The 20,206-nt window shown below is 39.3% G+C and overlaps 1 long non-coding RNA gene across 5 annotated transcripts in view; it reads right to left on the bottom strand.

Moving 5' to 3' along the window:
- The window catches only part of LOC120312278, a 76,339-nt gene that overhangs the window by 10,558 nt on the left and 45,575 nt on the right, over positions 1 to 20,206 (bottom strand). The window contains exons 4-5 of one of the 5 annotated variants that reach the window (XR_005557839.1): positions 10,618 to 10,780; positions 6,869 to 6,987 (exon numbers count right to left, since the gene is read on the bottom strand). The exons of 3 other annotated variants lie outside the window; for them this stretch is intronic. This is a non-coding gene — a long non-coding RNA (uncharacterized LOC120312278). The remainder of the gene's footprint in view (positions 1 to 6,868; positions 6,988 to 10,617; positions 10,781 to 20,206) is intronic. One more of the 5 variants, XR_005557837.1, reaches the window with a different exon arrangement.

Here is a 20,206-nt window from a genome sequence, read left to right as displayed (position 1 = left end):
CTTCAGACTTCCTGTTCTGGGATGAGTGGCGCCTTTTCTTTGAAACTCCCAGATCAGCTTAAGCCAATAATATGTAGCTAACTTGGACCGACTCTTCTGAGTCTTCTCTTGCTTTTTGCATGTATGATTGTTCCATTTTCTGTTTATGTCTGCATGCCATTTGAAAGGGAATTTCTCATTACAATTTTTAAACATACAGGACTTGTTCTGGACTTAGCATAGATCTAAGTAACTCTAACTGACTGTTATCTGACTGTTTAGATTGAATTCAGAGCTACGAGTTCCGTCTGGGGAGAACAGGACTACATAAGTGCACAGTTTCCATGGAATTCTAGGCATGGGTAAAGAAAATACAGAGTGCCTTTCTCCTCCTTTCACAGAAGTAATTGAAAGGAAGAGACCTTGGGAGAAAGAATGTTTAAAATCTGCTTGATTTCTGCATGCTCAAGTAAGATAGAATAGAAATTGAGTAGCAGAATAGCAGAGCTTCAGACTTTGACAATAGGCCTGTTTCTGGACTGTGTATTTTGGCAATGTCATTGACCTTAAATGTCATTTTTCAGACATAGCAACAGAAATAATTTGTGGGGCAATTCAAACTCAACCTGGATTTGCGATACTTAAAGCTAAGAGCTTACCATATTAATGCAAACCAACTATGAGATGGGTATTTGTTGTCTGAAATATTAATAAGTAGGGTGAAAGCAGCAATGCAAAATTAAAAAGTTAAAACAAGTGAACCATTTCTGTAAATTCATTGTGAAGATTTGAAAGTCTAAAATCATGTAGATCAGATAAAAGAGCTGAAAAGGAGAAGACAGTAAGGACAAATCAAGCCATGTGATGCTATAAAAAAAATGAAAACAGATCTCCTATTGTCTTTGACCTGTTTTTTTTTAAATGAATGAAGAGCAGTAATTAGCCTCTTTATATAACACATCATGCCATCATCATGCAGCATTTGTTAATTTCAGTTTCTTTAAATTACCTTGACTAAAACATCCCTATGATTATTGAAATAGGCTTAGATAAGTTCTTTATAGGAAACTTATTTCTGAATGCTTACCAACATGTTTCTATTTTTCTTTTTTTCCACCTTCTAATATTTTATTACATTTCAAAATCAAAGATTAAAATACAAATTAACATAGTTTCTAGCTCCTCGGGTTCCCTATAACATCTACATATTAATTTGAGACAAAATGCTATTCTAGCATTAGTAAGATTTATCAATGTTTGCTTTTCCCTCCTTAAATATTGGAGTCCTAACATTGGAGACAGATATAAATTCTGTTTAGCAATTACTCAGTTAGCTGGATTCATGGTTCATTAAGCCATTATTTTATTTATTGTGGTAAATAAATCATAATTGGCCTAGCAAACCATAATGTAGGCCCTGAGCAATGCACCACAAAATTCAAAAGAAACTTGAACATAATGTAACAATTCATGAAAAGCTGAATGGCTGCTCACAGTCTTATTAAGGTCAAAGTCCAACTGAAACAAAATTACCTCAGGACCTTTCAAAATGATAGCAAGGTATGGGTCTGATAATAGAATAAAATGTTTTTTTTTCTCATTTAAAGAGTGAAACGTATCCACCTTTCTTTAAATATGATGGGAAATTTATTCTTGAACACAAAGAACCTTCCATAAAATTATACATTTGCATTTTAAAAAATTAATCTTCTCAGTCAATAATATTTGCTATTTGATACGTATGCAGCAACAAAGCAGGAAGGCTCTCTTTTTAAGCAAGAACTTCAGAAGATAAAACAGACAGTATGGCAAATAATTCTCAATTTTGTGTATCTCTGTGTGTGTGTGTGTGTGGGACAGAGAGTCACCCGACTCTTTATCCAGGATATATCTCCATTTATGGAAAAGATTCATGAATGTTAAAAGCTTGGAAGCTAGGATTATCTGATGATTGTTTGCCTATCTGGCTTTATTGTAACTGAAAATCAAGCCACAGAGATCTTTATGTTACAACTTTAGTTAAGAAATCCATGAATGAATTTTCAATCTCTAAAGCAGTGTTTCATAAACCTGTTGCTCTTAGGACCCCTTCCCACTTTTAAAAATTATGGAGAACCCCAAAAGAGCTTCTGTTTGTATGGAGTTGAGATTTATCGTATTAAAAATTAAAATAGATTCATTTATAAGATATTGGCAGATGTAAAAATAACAATATTAGACCCATTAGATATTAACATAAGTAAAATATTTTTCATGAAAAAGCTATATTTTTAACAAATAATAACGATGAGAAGAGTGACATTGTTTTACATTTTTGCACAAATCTTCAATATCTGGTGAATAATTTTGACTTTGCGGACTCCTGGGAGGATGTTTCATAAGGGGAAACACTAATGTAAGATTTGCAGGGTAGTACCATGCTCCAACACTGGAAGTTTTTAAGAAGAGACTGGACAGCCATTTGTCCGAAATGGTGTAGTAGGGTTTCCTGCCTGAGCAGGGGGTTGGATTGATGACCTTCCAACTTTATTATTACTATTACCTTCAAAATCTAAGACGTCATCTTCAGGGAAACCTGGAGGTTAAAACAATCTATAGAAAGTTCTCATCCAGTACTGTAATTGCTTTTGTTTCGGCAACATCCTTCTCTCAATCTATGGAGATCCTTAATCAGTAAGACCATATTTAGCCAAGAGGAATCTATGAAATGTTCTTATTCAGGGTCAGGATTTAGGTTGTTACAGTTAATCCAGTTTGAGCCCATTCTGGGTAAGCCCCCACATAATTTTTCCTTGCTGCTGCTAGCCTGTGCATTGCCACTTCTCTGAAACCTACCCGCCTTTTTTTAAAAACTCTCTCCCATAGAACTCAACCTAGATGGGTGCTCTGCTCAGCTGCCTTGACTTCCCAAAGTCTGCCTTATGTGCTGTTTTGAATCAAAAGTGAAGCAAATAGCTTCTTATGCCACTGTCGTCCTGCATCGGGTAAATTTCTGAGTGAAGTGGGACAGTAAACCTTGAAGCATCATGTTTCGTTCCTCAGCTACAATTTACCACAGAAAGAGAGAATGAACAGAACCAGAGAGGTGGCCCATACACGATAAATGAGAAAGAGAGAAGCAGCTAAAATACAGCATCTGTTACAGGATGTGATGTTTGCAGTAGCCAAATTATTGTATACTTTCCCCGGCATTAAAATAGTGCTAAAGGAAAACAATAGAAATTGGGGGGGGGGGCGGGATGAATACACACTAGATATAAAAATATCAGTGTAGTAGGCTGGAGGCAGAAATGACTAATACAGCAATTGGTAGCTTAGAAACCAAACAGAAATGCGTTTGGAAGCCTGCAGCATTTCACAAAGAGTGGCTGCCTGAATTTTGTATCAACAGGTGGAATTTTCCTCTCTTAAAAATCAGTATAGGTAGTCCTTGACTTATGACCATAATTGAGCCCAACATCTATGTTGCTAAGTGAGATAGTTGTTAAGTGAATTTTGTCCCATTTTACAACCTTTCTTGCGACACTTGTTAAGTGAATCACTGTGGTTGTAACATGATTACATGTTAGTAGCACGGTTGTTAAGTGAATCTGGCTTTTTCATTGACTTTCCTTGTCAGAAAGTCACAAAAGGCAATCACATGATCCTGAGATACTGTAACTATCATAAACATGAATCACTAGCCAAGCATTTGAATTTTGATCACGTGACCATGGGGGATGCTGCAATGGTTATTAAGTATGAAAAACGGTTATAAGTCGCTTTTTTCAGTACTGTTGTAACTTTGAACGGTCACTAAATGAACTGTTGTAAATCAAAGACTGCCTGTACTCTGTGTACTTGTTGAAAGATTTGGAAATCAAGGGTTTTTTTTTAGCAAATTTGGGGTGAATATCATTCACAATGCAAGTGCCTTTGAATTTCTTTTCATCCTTATTGTCCTCAAAGCATTGGCAAAATTCTGTTGGACAGTCTTACAGTTCATCCTTATAATACTTTGCATTTAATTATCTGGAGGAGGGACGTGGAGAAGCTTTATGATGTATTTAATTATTTTGCAGTTTTTATAGCCCACCCATCTCAAACGTCTCTGGGTGGATTCCATATTAGAACTATAAAAGCAATTACAAAATGCATGTAAATCAAAATTATAAAAAGAAACTCAAGAGAAGTAATGAATTAATGCCAATAAAAATTAGCTAAGGTTGAAGGCTTGGAAAAATAAATTGTCTTGAAAGGTTTTTTAAAAATCTCAAAGGAGGGAGCTTTACAGATCTTTGGGGGGGGGTAAACATTTCCACAGCATGATGGGTGTTGGGAAAACCTTCTCGTTCATAATAATAATCCTCCAAGCTGCCTCTAGATTCCTCAGCTTCCTGGGTCTTAATTAAAGATACCAGGTGGAAATCCCTTCCATGGGCTCATTTCATTATTTACTTAGGTTTCTATCTCATTTATTCTCTAGGAGCTCATGCACACTTGCCAACATTTTATTCCCACAACAATTTTGCAGATGGGCTGATTCAAGTCACCTGATGATTTCTCATGCCCAAGAGAGATTTCCCAGTCCTCAAATAGCAGCTTAACCACTCCATCAAAATGACCAGGTAGGTTGTTAAATGGAGAGATAGAAAGATGTCTATCAACAATAAAAATGGCATCTTCAGCTTTCTTGCAGTGATGAAATGAAGTGAAGTGAATATGTCACTGAAATAAATTCTAAAACCTAAAGTTGAAAATAGAAATCTTTCTTTTTTGGTTGAGGATCTGTTAGTGGGCAATATTATCTTCAGCCCAAAGAAATTAGACATTACATGGCGTGACTGAAATTCCTACTGACATCTCTTGCAACCAATTAGGATATGATCCAGTCCTTGTCTGATATAGGGGATCCCTGAGGACTAGATAGGTCTATAGGCCTCCCCCATTCCTTTCAAATGATCTTTAAGTGTCAGAATGAATTGTTTCCCCAAAGAGTTCATATCCCTTCCTCCCTTGAAAAGGAAAAAAAAAAAAACCAGGCATCTAATTTGTGAAATACAAAGTAGCTGTCAATCCCATTGATACCTGCAAATGGAAGACTTCATTTGCTTCCATGAGATTCATCACAGATCGCTAAGATAATTCATAAAAGCTTTTGGGATTTGATACCTTTATCTGTCTGCAGTGTTTCCAAGCCACCTCATCTGCATGAACTGATTCCACTTTGACTTCTGCAGTTTCTTCTAAGGCAGACAGTCTCCATGTATAATATATGTAATAGTTCAAAGTGATGGGGAAGAACTGATGTGGAATAGCATAAGCTGCCTCAAAGGGAAAAGTTTTCCTGACATTTCAGAGCCTGTCAGCTGACTAGTGTGGAGCTTTCCTTGGAGCTGGTAGGGATTTTATTAAAAGCTGGCGGGTATGTGGGACCAGAATACTAAAAGAGGGGGAAAAAATGTGACATAACCTTTGTCCCAGTAGACAATCTTTATATAGGCACCGAGCACATCCAATGTGATCTTGAAAAACACCCAAAAGGCCAAGGAATTCTCAGGCTTCTAAGTGACCCTCACCCTAATCCAGACATGGTAGCTCTGATTTGGAAGTTGAAATGACATTTTTGAACAAAATTGCAGTCATTTATGAAATGATTAACAAGGGTTGCCTGGTATTTGAAGCAAAAGTCTCCTAGGCAACAACAATATTGGAAAACTGGTGAAAAAATAGGCAACTCCTTTTAAAGGTATTTTGATTGTTAGAATAGTGAGGTACAAAGGAGAAAAACTCTACATTGGATAATAACAGTTGAATAACACGGAAAGAAACTAATGCTAAACATAGAAAAAGTATAAATAAAAACATTATGGGAAAATGTTTCCAGTAACACATTCTTTCTTTCCTTTCTATTTCCTCAACGGCTGACCATAGCCTAGATATGCTTGCTTTACATTAAACATTAACAATTATTTAATGTTGTAAGCATTAGAGTTGCTCTATCTCTAGTGAGATAGGCAGCATATAAATTTAATAAATAAATACAGGTAGCCCCTGAGTTATGAATTTTCAAAGTTACAAGTTACAACATTCCACACCAAAAGTACTTACGACCGGGTCCCAAAGTTACATATCTTGCAACTTCACAGTGGTTGTTTGCACTTACGAATGACCACAGAGACCCTGCAACATGCTACTTTGGTGCCCTGTCTGAGAGTCCAGAACTGTCTATGCTCGCTTCCTGCGCAGCATTGGGTGCTGGAGCCCTTGTCCAGCCGGGCAGAGAAAACCAGGCCGGCCTGTCCCCTTCCCCACTGAGCCCAGCCTTTTTCACAAGTGGGCGCAACTCTGCTCCACCACTTGCTGGAGTGCCGAACCTGCCCAGATGTCACAAATTGCACTGTTGCAGAGCAGGAGAGCTTGGCGCACCACCCCCCTGCTCCCTTAGCTTGCCAAAAGCACTTACTCCTTTTCTAAATTGCAAGAGGGGCTCCTAAACAATCCTACTCTCCAGTTTTGTCGAGTTTCTCTGCCGCTGCCGAGCTGGAGAGCTTGGTGTGCCACCGGCCAGCTCCCCTCGCTTGCTCCACTTGCTCCTGTTTTGACACAAGCGAGAAGAAACCACCCAAAGGAAGCTGGCTGCCCCCCGTCTAGCTTCTAGATTGGAAGGAACGAGGCTTGACTGGCCCGGTTCTGCCTCCGCTCCCTGCGGGCTTCCTTTGAGATCTCCTAAATCCAGATTTTTCAGAGGTGCGGGATGTGGCAAAGCCTTTGCAGCTTTGCTCAGCGCAGGTTGGTGGAACCAGCTCACCCCTCATTGCAAGCATGACTCCACCAATCTGGAATCCCATTCATGGCCTCTGCCTCTAACCTGGAACTGGAAGCAATCCGGGGAGGGCAGGTGGCTGACCTCAAATGTCTGGGCAAAGCTCCTCTTTGCATTCCGTTTAATCCAGGTTCCCCTCCAAGCAAGAATGGAACGGGAAATAACTTCCATTTCCTCACCGCTGCTCTTGGCTTAAAAAAACACTGCATTGGAAACAGAAGAAATGTGCAGGGAAATAAAATAAGTTCGTTGGACAAAAAAGAAGTTCATTCAGACTTTCCAACCTCCCCTTGTGGGAAGTGTGGGGCTCTCAAATGTGGCGTCAAACATAAATCAGCGGTCAGTGATGGAGTGGGGGGAAAGACTCAAGCAGCTTTGGACCCCAAGGGGTGAAAAGAGGAGCATGGAGTCTCTCAGTGGGTGTGGATAGGCCTTTGGTGGCTGAATGCATTGGTCTTGTCCCTGCACTAGGCCCCCCATGGCCTTCCCCATCCTGAGATACCTCGTGTGCACTTAATGACTTGTGCATTTGATTAGTGAATGCGTGGTTGAAAGCAGGGAGTGATCATGTTCAAGTTACACCATTCACTCCTACGAATTATTGGGTTACGAATGTAATTGGCAAGCTCCATTACATCTTTTCATCTATTATATTTTTTATCAGGCTCACAACTTTCATTCTGAAAAACATGCCAAATGTCTACTTTTGCCCTGCTGTGTAACGTGCTTTACTTATGGAAGACATTCTTGCTAAATTTGGTCAGACTTCTGTTATGTATATATATAAAGTGTCTATTTTGCCACAGCTGTATATTTTTTAGAATTGGTCTCCCAATCTGATATCTTTAATAAAGTTCTTTTTTTCCAATGTTGTGACAGTTTTGTTCTTGTAGCTGTCAGCATATATATTAGTAAATTGTGACATTTTACATTTATGTTTTCTGGAATTATAACTAATATAAAAATATATTTCAGTTTGGTTCAATTTTTATTTTTAGGTTGTTCTGAATATTTTTATATATATTGTTCCAGTAATTTTGAGGGGGGGGGGTTGCATAACAACCACATATAATAAAATGGCATTTCCAATATTTATTGTTATATGATTCAGCTATCCTAATAATTATTGGCAGAGTTATATATCTCTGTAAAATATTAAAAGCAGGTAAATTTTTAGCTCATCATTTAAAACAAGTGTGATCAGAAGGTCTTATGATAGGTCAAGTGTGAGTGTGTCAAGTGAGGGTCTTGTGATGAGTCTTGTGATGGGGAGATTACATCAGGTGAGGGTTATTGGGAGGTGAACTGGTGAGGAGAGGGAGGGGGGTCTTGTGTGGGTTGGTTGACAGTCGGTGCCATCTCTGGTTGGCTGTGCAGTTGATTTGGATTCTGAGGGGTTTGTAGGCTGGTTGTAGGTTGATGTGTCTGTTGGTGGAATTGCTTGTGGAGTGCCAGGCTTCAATGAACTCATGAGTGTGGCGGGTGATAGTGTGACTGATTTTTATGCTGCTCTAATTGAAATGGTGCTGTTTGGTATTGGTGTAAGTAGAGATTAAGAACTAGGGATTGTGGTGTTTGACTGCCAGCTGATGTTTGTGGATCCTGGTTTTTAATTGACATGACATTTGTCCCACATAGAATTGATTGCAATTGTTACAGTTGATTTTATAGGTTACATTGTGATACACACATGCCTTGTGTGTTTGGGGGCTGGGCTGGCTTTCAATTTCCCAACTCTATATTCTTAGGAACTGTTGAAATCAAACCCTTTCGACACCTGGGCACCCAGCTGCCAGTTCTCCACTTCCTTTTCTCCAGGCCTGGTGGCGGGATTTTGTTCTCGTTCTTTATATTGACTGCCGCTTTCTCTCTCTGCAGAATTTTGAAAGGGTTGTGCCTCACTGCCTCCCATCCCGGAGGCTTTGGCCATAAGTTGTGCTTTGCTCCTGACAGGACTTTGCGCTGAAGGAAAGATTGAGATGGCCCAGCCAGGAGAGCTTGTGCTGGTGCCCAGCCTTGCTGGCCAGTGGACCAATCACTCCTCATGTGTTGGAGAAGGAGTTTAGCTGCTCTGATTTGATGTCGGGATCCTGGGGTGAGCAGCCGCACGAAGCTCCTCAGAGAAATAAGAGTCAATCCCTACCCACAGTTATTAAAAGTCATCCGCCACTGAAAGGATCGATGGCATTCACCTTCAATGTTTCAGCTTGGGTATTGCTGTAGAGTCACCAGACTTTCTTCAAAATAGCAAATTATAGGCCCTTGATAAATAAAATATCCTGGGAACAAGCTGTGCAGAACACCAACAACATATAAGGTCATCTCGCAGATCTGCCTGTAAGTGTGCAGATTTTCCTATGCATGCTCAATGAAAATAACTAGTTCTACTGTGCTGATTGGCATTTTCTCCCTGGTGAAATCTTCAACTTACTACAGCATAGCTGTCTTTTGTGACCATTATTTGCAGTTGAGGAAGACTGCTCAGATAGGACAATATGCTTAGAATTGCAAATCTGAAATTGCATGTGTCATCTCTGTTCCTTGATACTAGCCACACATTGATCCTTTTTGATTTTATTCTCAGTGTTCCCTTCAAATAGTTCTTAATGCAACAAGAGTTGAGTTTTCCGAGCTTATTATTTTTGGAGCCTAAATCTTCTCTTCAGTTCAGAGTTCGTAGCACAGGAATAAAGCATTTGTTTTGCATGAAGAAAATTTTTGCTTCATTCCTTGATGTAATCAGATGCAACTGGGAAAGAGCCCCTGCCAGCTATTTAATCAGGTGCAAAAGGGAGTTAACCTCCTGAACTTTGAATAGATTAGGTTTAGCAAATATACTGTAACAAATTCTTTCATACAGTTTTTAAAGGAGCCACGCGACACTGTAGAGACGGAATGGATGGCAATGGAACAGTGGCCTGGTTTGCTTATATGCAACCTTAGTTGTGTAAGAAGTTAAACCAGTTTGTGTGGGTGTGTAAGCATTCCTAACAGCAAAAACCTATCCTGAAAAACCAATAGTGAAGTATAACCATAACCATATATAACCATAACAGAATATTAAAAGGATAAGCAAAGCCTAGCACTTGATTTGCTACATCCCTACCAAGAAGAGGTTTCAAGAGTATGTACTCCAAGCATGTATTCTTGGGGTGAAAAAAGGTAGAGAGAGGTGATATGATACCACCATTCCCCGAAAAGAAGACCCGGTCTTATTTTTTTTTAAAAAAAAAAAATTACCTCCAAAAGAGACATCAGGTCTTATTTTCGGGAGTGGTGGTGGTATCTTTTCCACTCACCTGGCAGCGGCGGCACCGATAGCCCTGCCCAGCTGGCCCGCTTCTTCTGCGGCCAAAGGAGCAGCTTCGTTCTGCAACTGAGAATGGAGCTCGGCCTTCATTTTGCAGTCAGAGGCCTTTCCGGAAGGCCTGTACAGCCGAGAACTGAGCTACAGATTGAATCCATAGCTTGGCTGCACAGGCCTTCCGGAAAGGCCTCTGACTGTGAAATGCAGGCCCAAGCTCCATTCTCAGCTGCAGAAGGAAGCTGCTCCTTCGGCCGCAGAAGAAGTGAGCCAGCAGGGTAAGAGTCGATTTATGGGAGGCCTGGCTGCAATGGCAAGCTCCACCCCCACCCTTGCTTGATTTTTAGGCATGTGCCTTGCTCCCAAACTAGGGCTTATTTTGGGGTAGGGTTTATATTAGCCCCCCCAATCAAGCTAGGGTTTATTTTCAGGGTAGGTTTTACTTTCAGAGAAACACAGTATTAGTGATCTCTTACAGAGAGAATAATGGAGAAAGAAGGACAAAGAATAGATCTGTGTTGTATTTTACCCTTTGTGGTCAGTAGGTGATGAGATATAGAACAGTCAATGGCGTTGGATTCACACCTCCAGCTCCTAAATTTCTTTATTATTATTTCCACTCTGGTGAGCTGCAATTTCACTTCTCCTTCACTTTGAAGTTTTTTGGCCTTCTTTTCAACAGATAAATAAATCTAAGAAGGAAGAAGGGCACAATATAATTGTAATTATTTATTTATTAAATTTATTTTCTGCCCATCTCACTGTCTGTTACATAATTTGCTTCAGTCCCTGATTTAATCCATGCCTTTTTTAATCTTCAAATCCATAAATCACCACTTACTTTTTTTCTTCTTTCCACAAAAAATGCATAGACATTTTCCAGTCTTTGAGAAAAACATCCTTTTGTACACATAGAAATGGGGGGGGGGAGGGAGCTTAGATTGCATGGCCATGACTACCATTTTGTCTTGACACAACATTCTCAACTTTCCTCTGGCCTCCCTTGCCACTCTCTCATCCTGCTTCCCTTTTCAGCAGAACTCTGATTTATATGATTTTTGGAGGACTGGAAATGGAATTAGTGATAGTCCCTTTGGAAAACTATTATCTAATAGATTAGAAGTATACAGGCAGTTGAGATAATATAAGGGGAGCTAATATATGAAATAATATATATTCCAACTTGGGGGAAGGAAGACTCATGTGCCATGTCTTCCCTTCCTTGAAGAAGAAATGCAGCGCTACAACAAAAGGAGATGGTGATGGTGGCGGCATGCCATCCCTTGAGGCCACAGTCCTTACTGTCTCCTCCCAATGCTTTACTGCACTCTAATGGAAAGATATGGTGGAGAGCCAGATTAAAAAGCTCAAATGGATTAAAATCAAACTAATTCAGTAAGCTTGATCAGTGCAATGTGTATTTTGGAATCATTTTTCCTTTCATAATATTTACAGTTTGGCACACCTCAGCCAAGTGGAGACACTAGGGTGAAGGGATGGCATGACTTGACTTGCAGTTCGGTTTAGAATATTTCAAACTGGTTCAAGGTTTTTTTTTTTTTGAGAAGGATGGATAATTCAAATGTATCTATTCTGGGATTCAAATAAATGAATTTGTCCATGTAGAAGAATACATTGTGGGATGGGTGGGGATGATCTCAGACACAAACTTCCTATGGATGAAAAATCTTTGGGTCAAGTCTGATGTTTTGCTTTCTGTAGTAGAACAGCAACTGTTGCCCTGCTTTCAAATTTAGCTATGTGGTATTCAGGGATAGTCAAGGTATTTTGGCCTGTGAAACAAAAAAGAAAAACAAATACCTCTTTCTGTCTGCAAAAATGTAGCCGTGAAAAATGAATTAGCGCAAGAGTCATATCATATGCAGTTTATGTAGTTGGCCAAACGGTAGAGTTGGCTGGTAAGGTTGCAAAGATGCAGAGACTCTGGGTTTCAGTTGTAAGGTTAATAGACTCAGATTTGAACTGTGGCTGTCTTTGCATTATAGGTTAATTTAACAAGAATTTGCCCAACGTTCTGCATTTGTATGACAAGTGTCAACTAAAGTTTGCATAAGGTTTGGTACAGTGTCTCCCCAAAATACCAGCCTTAGAGGATGGATACCAAATGGGTTATTTCAGAAAATCTGTAGTGCAGCAAATTTGACACAGGTATTTGGAAATCAGCGTGTTATGAGGAGTACCCTACAAGTTGGCACTGCTGGAAAGTGCACAACAATGCAGGAGCTGAAACAAAAGAACTAACCACTAGGGGTCAGGAGAGTTAAATTTAATAAAGATGCAGAAACCTTCATGCACTGCTGCTTAAGCAGCTTGTTTCCCAGGCTGCTTCAGAAATTCCAGTCCAGATTGCAATGGGATGGTAGCAAGACTGGGCTGGTAGTTAATCTGAATTATGGCCACTATAACTCTGACTGTTCCTCTGCTTCTTGCTATTCCCATCTGTGCAGAGAAGACAAGTGGCTTGAGTGGCTTTCTCCTGCCCAGACCTGTCAATCAATGCTTGCCTTTTCCTTATAGGGATTGTTCCCTTCTCACTAGTCACTGTGCCATTCCTTTGCTTTTCCAGATATCTGGGTACACTGATGCCTTTTATGTACCATCATTATCTCCTCTGACACTAAATCAGACCCAGGGGTGCTTTTTCAAAAGGCAACTGGACTTTGTTTTTCCTTGAAGATGTTTTGCTTCTCATCCAAGAAGCTTCTTCAGTTCAGAACTGACCTGACCTGGATGACTGAGAATCTTCATAGACATTAAATCAGACTCTTTCTTTTTCTCCCCCTCCCCCTTACTATAGTATTGTGGTTGTGGTGCTACACTGTTCAACGTAAACAGGTTGTTCCTTCATTTTTATTATTCAGTAAGAAAAAACAAAACCCTGATAGATTAGCTTCATGGAAACAAAATAGCAAGATTCCTTAAATACGTTTTAAAAGTAAAGGAAGGAGAAGGGAAGCATTACAGCACCGTGGGAAAACAAAGGAAGTATGCTTCGTCAGCTTGAGCAGCTGGAACAGCCACAGGTGCCAACTAGGAGAAGTAAGGGTTGAGTCAAGCAGAAATCTCTAGGTGGAGGATGGTTCATTGATTTAACAGGCCATTGTTGGATGAACTGCAAGATTAAAAAACAACAACTGCTGATCAGCAGGGAACATAGCGTCCTGGCAGCCCAACATGAAATGGCTTCACGGGACACTGCCTAGTCACTAAAGACAAGAAAGAGCACTAGGTACCGCAGACAATTGGAGCTGGGGCTCTACTAGAATGGAATAAAACATTGAAGACCATCTGCTCTGAAGGTCTCAAGGCAACTGGAACACATTGGCTTTGAACTGAAGCTGGAAAACAAAAGCATGTGGTGCATTTCAAATGAGGTTGCAGTGGGAGGAGGATGACATTAAGGAATTATTGATGACCAATACTGGTTGAGGACGTAGCATTGTGTTGATTAGGAAAAGCAGACAGCTGGCCTTCTATCCTGTAGATCAGTGGTGGCAAACCTATGGCACGTGTGCCAAAGGCGGCACTCAGAGCCCTCTCTGTGGGCGCACAGGCCATGGCCTGGAGATGGCAACCATCCCTCTTCAACCAGCCACCCGCTAACTCGCCGAGGTCCCATATGGCTGAATGCATCCCAGCACCCATGTGCTCACTGGCCTGTTTGCAGAGATCGATGGTGTCAGGCAGCAGCCGCCCCTGCCCCTGCCACACCTTGCCCTGTGACAATGGCACCCCTGCCCTGCCTCGCTTTGCCTTGCCTCACCCCGCAGGACGATCCTCCTGCCCACCGCCCCACCTGCCAGAGACCCCCTGGATCTCCCCCAACCCTGCACAGCCCCCACAGGTGTCTCTCCCACGAGCAACATCGAGGTGATCACGCCTACCTTGGCCACTCCCACCCAATCTGCCATGACCACCACAGCCACGCCCACCTCGCACCCGACAATAAATAAGTGGGTTTTTGGTTGCAGTTTGGGCACTCGGTCTCTAAAAGATTCGCCATCACTGCTGTAGATCCTTTAGCCTTGGCCTGTTCTGCTTCACTGGGAATAAAAGCCATGGGCTAAGGTTTTTGGGAGGTGAGGCTGGAAGAGTAAGCCTACATATGTCCAAATTTCCTTCTAAAACCAGGAGTCACAAACCAGATCCCCTACTTGTTGCTGAACTACAACTCATTCTTCGCTCTGTAGGATGTGGAGGTCACAACTTCTTCAATTTTGTGAAATAACCTAGATCTTCCCTGATAGTTGAGATGGATTTCTTTGAGTAGCCTATAGGACAGGCATGTCAAATCCATGATATCACATGACGTTGCATGATATATTGCGACTTTTTTCCCATTGCCGGCAATGGGATGGGCGCGGTTTTGGTGTGACGTATCTGGCCTGTGGGCCGGTAGTTTGACATGCCTGCTATAGGATAATCAACCACAGAGCTGTCTATGTTGATCTTCCCTAATTGGCTTTCTTCAGATGTGTGGCTATATAGTTGCTTTATTGGCTGAGAAAAGATTTAGATGGTTGCAGACTAAGCAAAACTGATTGACATATCCAGTGATATAACTTGCATGGGAATAGACAGCATTTGAAGCTAATAAGTCATTTTGGAGAACAAAGGTCTGGTGCCAGCGGTACTGCTGTACTTGATTTTATCCATGCTGTCCTATACTATTCAGTTATTTTATTCACAATGAACTTGGAGTATGATGTTATACGTTTTTTTTCCTCCAGAAGCAAGTCCTTCTGCCTCCAAATGAGGCTTTCTTTCTGGTAAATGTATTTGACTGAAACCTTATAATATTATATTGGTACCTAGTTATTATATTTTGCCTATACTTACATATACGTGGCTCTCATATGAAGTTGAAGAGTGGGGTGTAAATATTTGAAGTAAATAAAATAATTGTATCTGAATTTGTACAGCAGTTAAATCCAGGCTACTTAGAAATTCTAGTTATTACTGAATTCAGTTCACAGTCATTAAGGCTCCACCATGAAACTCAGACTATAAATCTAGGATTTATTGTTACAAATGATTTTGAAAATATCTTAAACATTACTTACTGTTCACAGGAGGAAAAGGGTGAAAGAAGAATGCTGCTTGATGAACTGAGGAAGGAAGGAATTAGCAACCTTGCATCATCTTGTTTTAATATCAGCATTTTCAGAGGATCAGGTGGGTAATATATCTGTCACTGTGGCTCTGTTTTATTCTTTTGTTGAATTGTTATTTGCATTTATTACAAACAGAAATTCTAATAGGCCATTTCTTATTATTTGAAATTCATATTAAACCAGATTATGTGTAAATTAGCCGCCATCTGAATATTACAACTTGGCAAACTTGTGTTTGTTTGATGCTTTGAACTACAGTTCTCATAGTTACTTGCACTGTAGGCTGGGATTGATGAGATTGAAATCCAAAATTTGAAAAAGTGCAGGTATCTTAAAAGCTGGCCAATTATTCACACTGCTTCTGTACAGCCAAATTTGATCTTTTGACAACTTCTCTTAAACATGTTATCTGTCTAGTCAAGAATTACTTCCTCAGAAGACAAGCTGGCTACTCCATTACAAACGGGAAAGCTCTCTCTCTCTCTCTCTCTCTCTCCCTCTCTCTCTCTCTCTCTCTCTGTGGTGTGTGTGTGTGTGTGTGTGTGTGTGGGAGGAGGAGATTAAATATTCCAGAGATGATAAAAATAAATGCTGGATGTGGGGCCCAATTTCAGCTGTCTTCTTTACATCCCCAGACTGGATGACCTACATTGCAATCCTTGCTTCTAAGAAGAGATTAAAGCTTAATCTAGTCAATTAATATCCAGTATCCCCTAAATTCAATTAGCAAGATATGTGCTAGTTCTCTTCATACTGGACTGGATTGTGCAAATGTTCTAATTTTTTATGAGCAGGCAGGATTTTGAGCAGATGATCAACTTGTGACCAATGTTTTTAAATTACTTTATTAAATAGAAAAAAAAATACTGCTAAACTCAAGGATGGGTTATTTGTTGCTTTTGAGACTAACCCAAGGGATAAACTTAAAAACTCTTTTCTGAGGATAGAGGTTTCTTTAACATATGACAATATTTACCTCTAAGAAAGATGCAATTCTTTGAGACAACTGGGTGGTGATGCAGCTACACCAAGAGCAGTCAAATAGGGATCTATACTTGCCTCCCTTTTATTCAATATATATCAACTCAGCGGTAACCAAGACTACCTTGCAGTCTGCTCCTCTAGGGTAGTCATATAGAAAACTATATTCTTGTAGTTTTCAGCAAATTGTTTCTTTTTGCTATATTTGCAAAACTGAGGACAGTCATGAGAGCATTTCGTACTGTACAAAATAGAAACTCCAAATACGTTGTAATAAGATGAAGGTTATAGTTTTCATTAAAATAATTATGTGAGTTCAGTAGAGCAGATTAAGGTTATTAAATCTTTAGAGGTCATTTTCTCTACCATAGATTTCTGCAATAAACCATTGGAATACAAACCTGAGATTGACAAAGAGAAGTACAATGGCTATTCTTAATTTTTTTTTAATGACTGGAAGCCATTGCTGTTTAGGTTTCAGTGTCATCTATTCCTACATATTTGTGATAACTTATAATACAAATATCCAATGACACTAAGAGTATTTAGGCAAATGGCAAAGTTCAGCTATTATATGTCTCTTAGTTAGGCATATACAAACTCTGTAGATGACTTTATCCAAATAGTTAAGAACTATAATATCAGTGCTGTGTTATGTACCAAATGTAGAACTTTGCTCACAGGACACATGCTGCCCTAGACAGCTAGTAATATGGATTCAGAAAATCATTAAAAAAGAAAGTTTCTTATTTATATACATTAACTACAGTATATAACTTTATGTATATAAAGTTATATGCAACTCAAGACAATTCCTCTTCACTCAATGTGGCCCAAGTAAGCCAAAAGATTGGACACCCATGTCCTAAGCAGTGATGGCGAACCTTTTAGAGACCGAGTGCCCCAAAACTGCCCACCCATCCCCTGCTGTGCCCCTGACCAGCCCCACCCCCACCCCACCCACCTGCAGGGCCACCTACCATCTCCATGGCCCGCCTCAGCAGATTGCCCAGGTGGCCCAGCAGCACCATGGCAGCCATGCCCCCCACCCGCACCCCATAGCAACATCTGCATGCAACGGGACATGAGGGCAGAGTCTTGTCTCCGCTGCCCAGCTGCCATGTCCTTGGCTGTGCTGCTCTGTGCAGGCTGCGTCTGGGGGCAACTCTCCTCAAGGGGGCTGCTGTTGAGGAGGCGGCCACAGGGGGAGGCGGGACTGGGGTGATGGCACACGTGCCCACAGAGAGGGCTCTGAGTGCCACCTCTGGCATGCATGACATAGGATCGCCACCACTGTCCTAAAGTCTTCTTCTCTCTACTGAGCCTGGTTTCTTTAATGCTCTAGAAAAAGTTTTGATCTATCTGGAAAATATCATTGAAGGAAACACTTTTCATGTATGAGTCTCTTGCTAAAATATCTGAAGCTAAAGTAGTAATTACATTAATATAAATTATGCAGATATACAAGCTAAGAGGAATATGGTGCTTAATTGTTGTAAGTGTCCTTGAAGGCCAATGCGGAAGACGCCTTATTCAGAGCGAGTTTGGAATTAATTATAAAAAATTATTCCCATGGGAAATAGTTTTGTTTGGATTTTTTCCAAGACAAAATAAAGGTACGTAATTTTAAAAACTGGACACTAAAAGAGACTAAAGATTTATTGAAAGAAGAAAAATACATAAGCCTGATTAACCACTAATTGGATGTATAAAATGAGGCAGAATACTTTATCACTGGAAATATTGAAGAACACTTTTGAAATAGTATCAATAATTTCAACAGCAATGTTTGCTTCTATGGATAGACTGTGTCAAGAAAAAATATGGAAAAAATGACGAATGAGAAACAAGTTCTATTTGACAGGACAGAGAAGGCATTGAAAATGGATCTACAAATGGCAGGTTATAAAAATAAGATGGAGAAGGATGTTGCACTAGAAATGCAAAAGGAACTAGTTTATGTTTTAAAAATCAAAAGGGAAATAGAGGTAATAAACGAAGAGTGGCCTGGATAATTCTTTCTGATTTACAAAAGAGGCTTCTTAAAGCTTTGATGAGCTTTGTGAAAAGGGATAAAGAAGAAATGAAAAGAAATAATATTCTATAACATTATTTGAATGAATTAAAAAATTTTATTTATTGATTTACATCCTGCTTTTATAAGTAACTGAAGGCAGCAAACATACTTAATACTTCTTCACACTTCCTCCTATTTTCACAACAACAACACTGTGAGGTGAGTTGGACAGGGAGAGAGTGACTGACCCAAAGTCCTCCATCTGCCTTTCATGTGGAACTAGAACCCTCAGTCTCCTTGTTTCTAGGCCAGCACTTTAACCATTAAGAATGTTAGAAGTAAAATAGCAATAGTACTTAAGACTTATATACAGTTTTATAGTGCTTTAAAGCCCTCTCTAAGTAGATTACAGAGTCAGCATATGACCCCCAACACTCTGAGTCCTCATTTTATTGACCTCAGAAGGATGGCAGGCTGAGTCAACCTTGAGCCGGTGAGAATCGAAATCCTGTCAGTCAGCAGAATTAGCCTGCAATACTGCATTCTAACCACTGCGCCACTACAAGGAAGGAATATAAGGTTAGTTTATTTTATTGAGGTTAAAATAAGATGCTGTTATTTCTGGTATCAGTTAATGGACTTATTCTGTTTTAAATCTTTTACACTTTTCATTTTTTTTCCTATACAATTTCCATTTTAGTCTTTATTAGATTTTAGTATTGTAATTAAAATTACACACACACATACATAATTTTACATAGATAAATAAGGATTGCACAGATATTACCTCAAAAGTGTCTAGTAAACAATATAAAGAAGTGCAGATCTGTTTCAAATTAAAGATCAAAGTCGAACTCATATAAAAAGAATTTATGGTGTTTTAGTGGAATTGGATTCAGAAACAGAATTAGTTAAAGATTGTATGGTTAAATGGGCTCAAAATTTTGAAGAGCCGATTTTATTAGATACATGGGAGATAATTTGGGTGAGGAATGTTAAATTTACGCAAGCTCAAAATTTACGAGAAAATTTTTACAAAATGTTTTATAGATGGCACCTTGATCCATAAAAGATGTCACGTATGTATTCAAATCTGCAGCCTAAATGTTGGAGATGTGGTTGTTTGGATGCAACATACTATCATATTAGGTAGTCATGTAAAAATATAAAGGTTTTTTGGATTAAGATTTGGTGGAATATTCAAAAAAATTTTAATAGAAGGATAAAATTCACACCACAATTTAGGCATTATTGTTGATTGTGATGATAAAGAAATTATTTTAATGCTGAATTTAATTACGGCGGCAAGGCTGCTGATAGAGCAATACTGGAAGAAGAAGTTTTTGCCTACTTTAGAGGAATGGATTCTTAAAGTTTCTCATTTATCTGAAATGGCAAAAATTTCGGCTTATTTGAAAGATCAATCGCAAGAGAAATATTTTATGGTGTGGAAAAATGGGTGAATTTTATACAGCTCAAATATGAGATTAGAAAGTATTATTTAGCTTTTGAATAATTTATATTTAAGGTAATGATTAGAACTCTTGTTTTGTTTTGTTTTTATATATTGGAGTTAAAGTATTCAAAATTTTCTTCTTTGAATGTATTTATAATTGTTTGATGTCTATTTAAGTGGTAAGGTTTTTTCTAGTTTTTATTAACCCTGTATTCAGCTCTGGGAAGGAGGAGGGAGGGTGATGGGGGGCTGGGGGGGTGGGAGAGGGAGATTATTTTATTGTAAAATTGCAAAAAATTTCAATAAATAAATAATAATAAGAAAAGAATAAAAAAAAGAAGTGCAGATCTATAATTTCAGGATCTTCAAACTTCATTTGCACTAAAATGTTGAGATAACTTAAAAAAAAGAAGACATGGGGGCTTAAACACCAGGCAAAGATTTTTTTTTGCAGATCAGTGTCATAATTAGCAGATACTAAAATTACCTATCATGCCCACATCCCATGCTAAATTGGGAAGTTGCCATT

This window comes from Crotalus tigris, unplaced genomic scaffold, assembly GCF_016545835.1.
Source record: "Crotalus tigris isolate CLP2741 ecotype Arizona unplaced genomic scaffold, ASM1654583v1 scf7180000018477.2129921, whole genome shotgun sequence".
NCBI lineage: Eukaryota > Metazoa > Chordata > Lepidosauria > Squamata > Viperidae > Crotalus > Crotalus tigris.
This window is presented reverse-complemented; position numbering and strand designations above follow the sequence as displayed.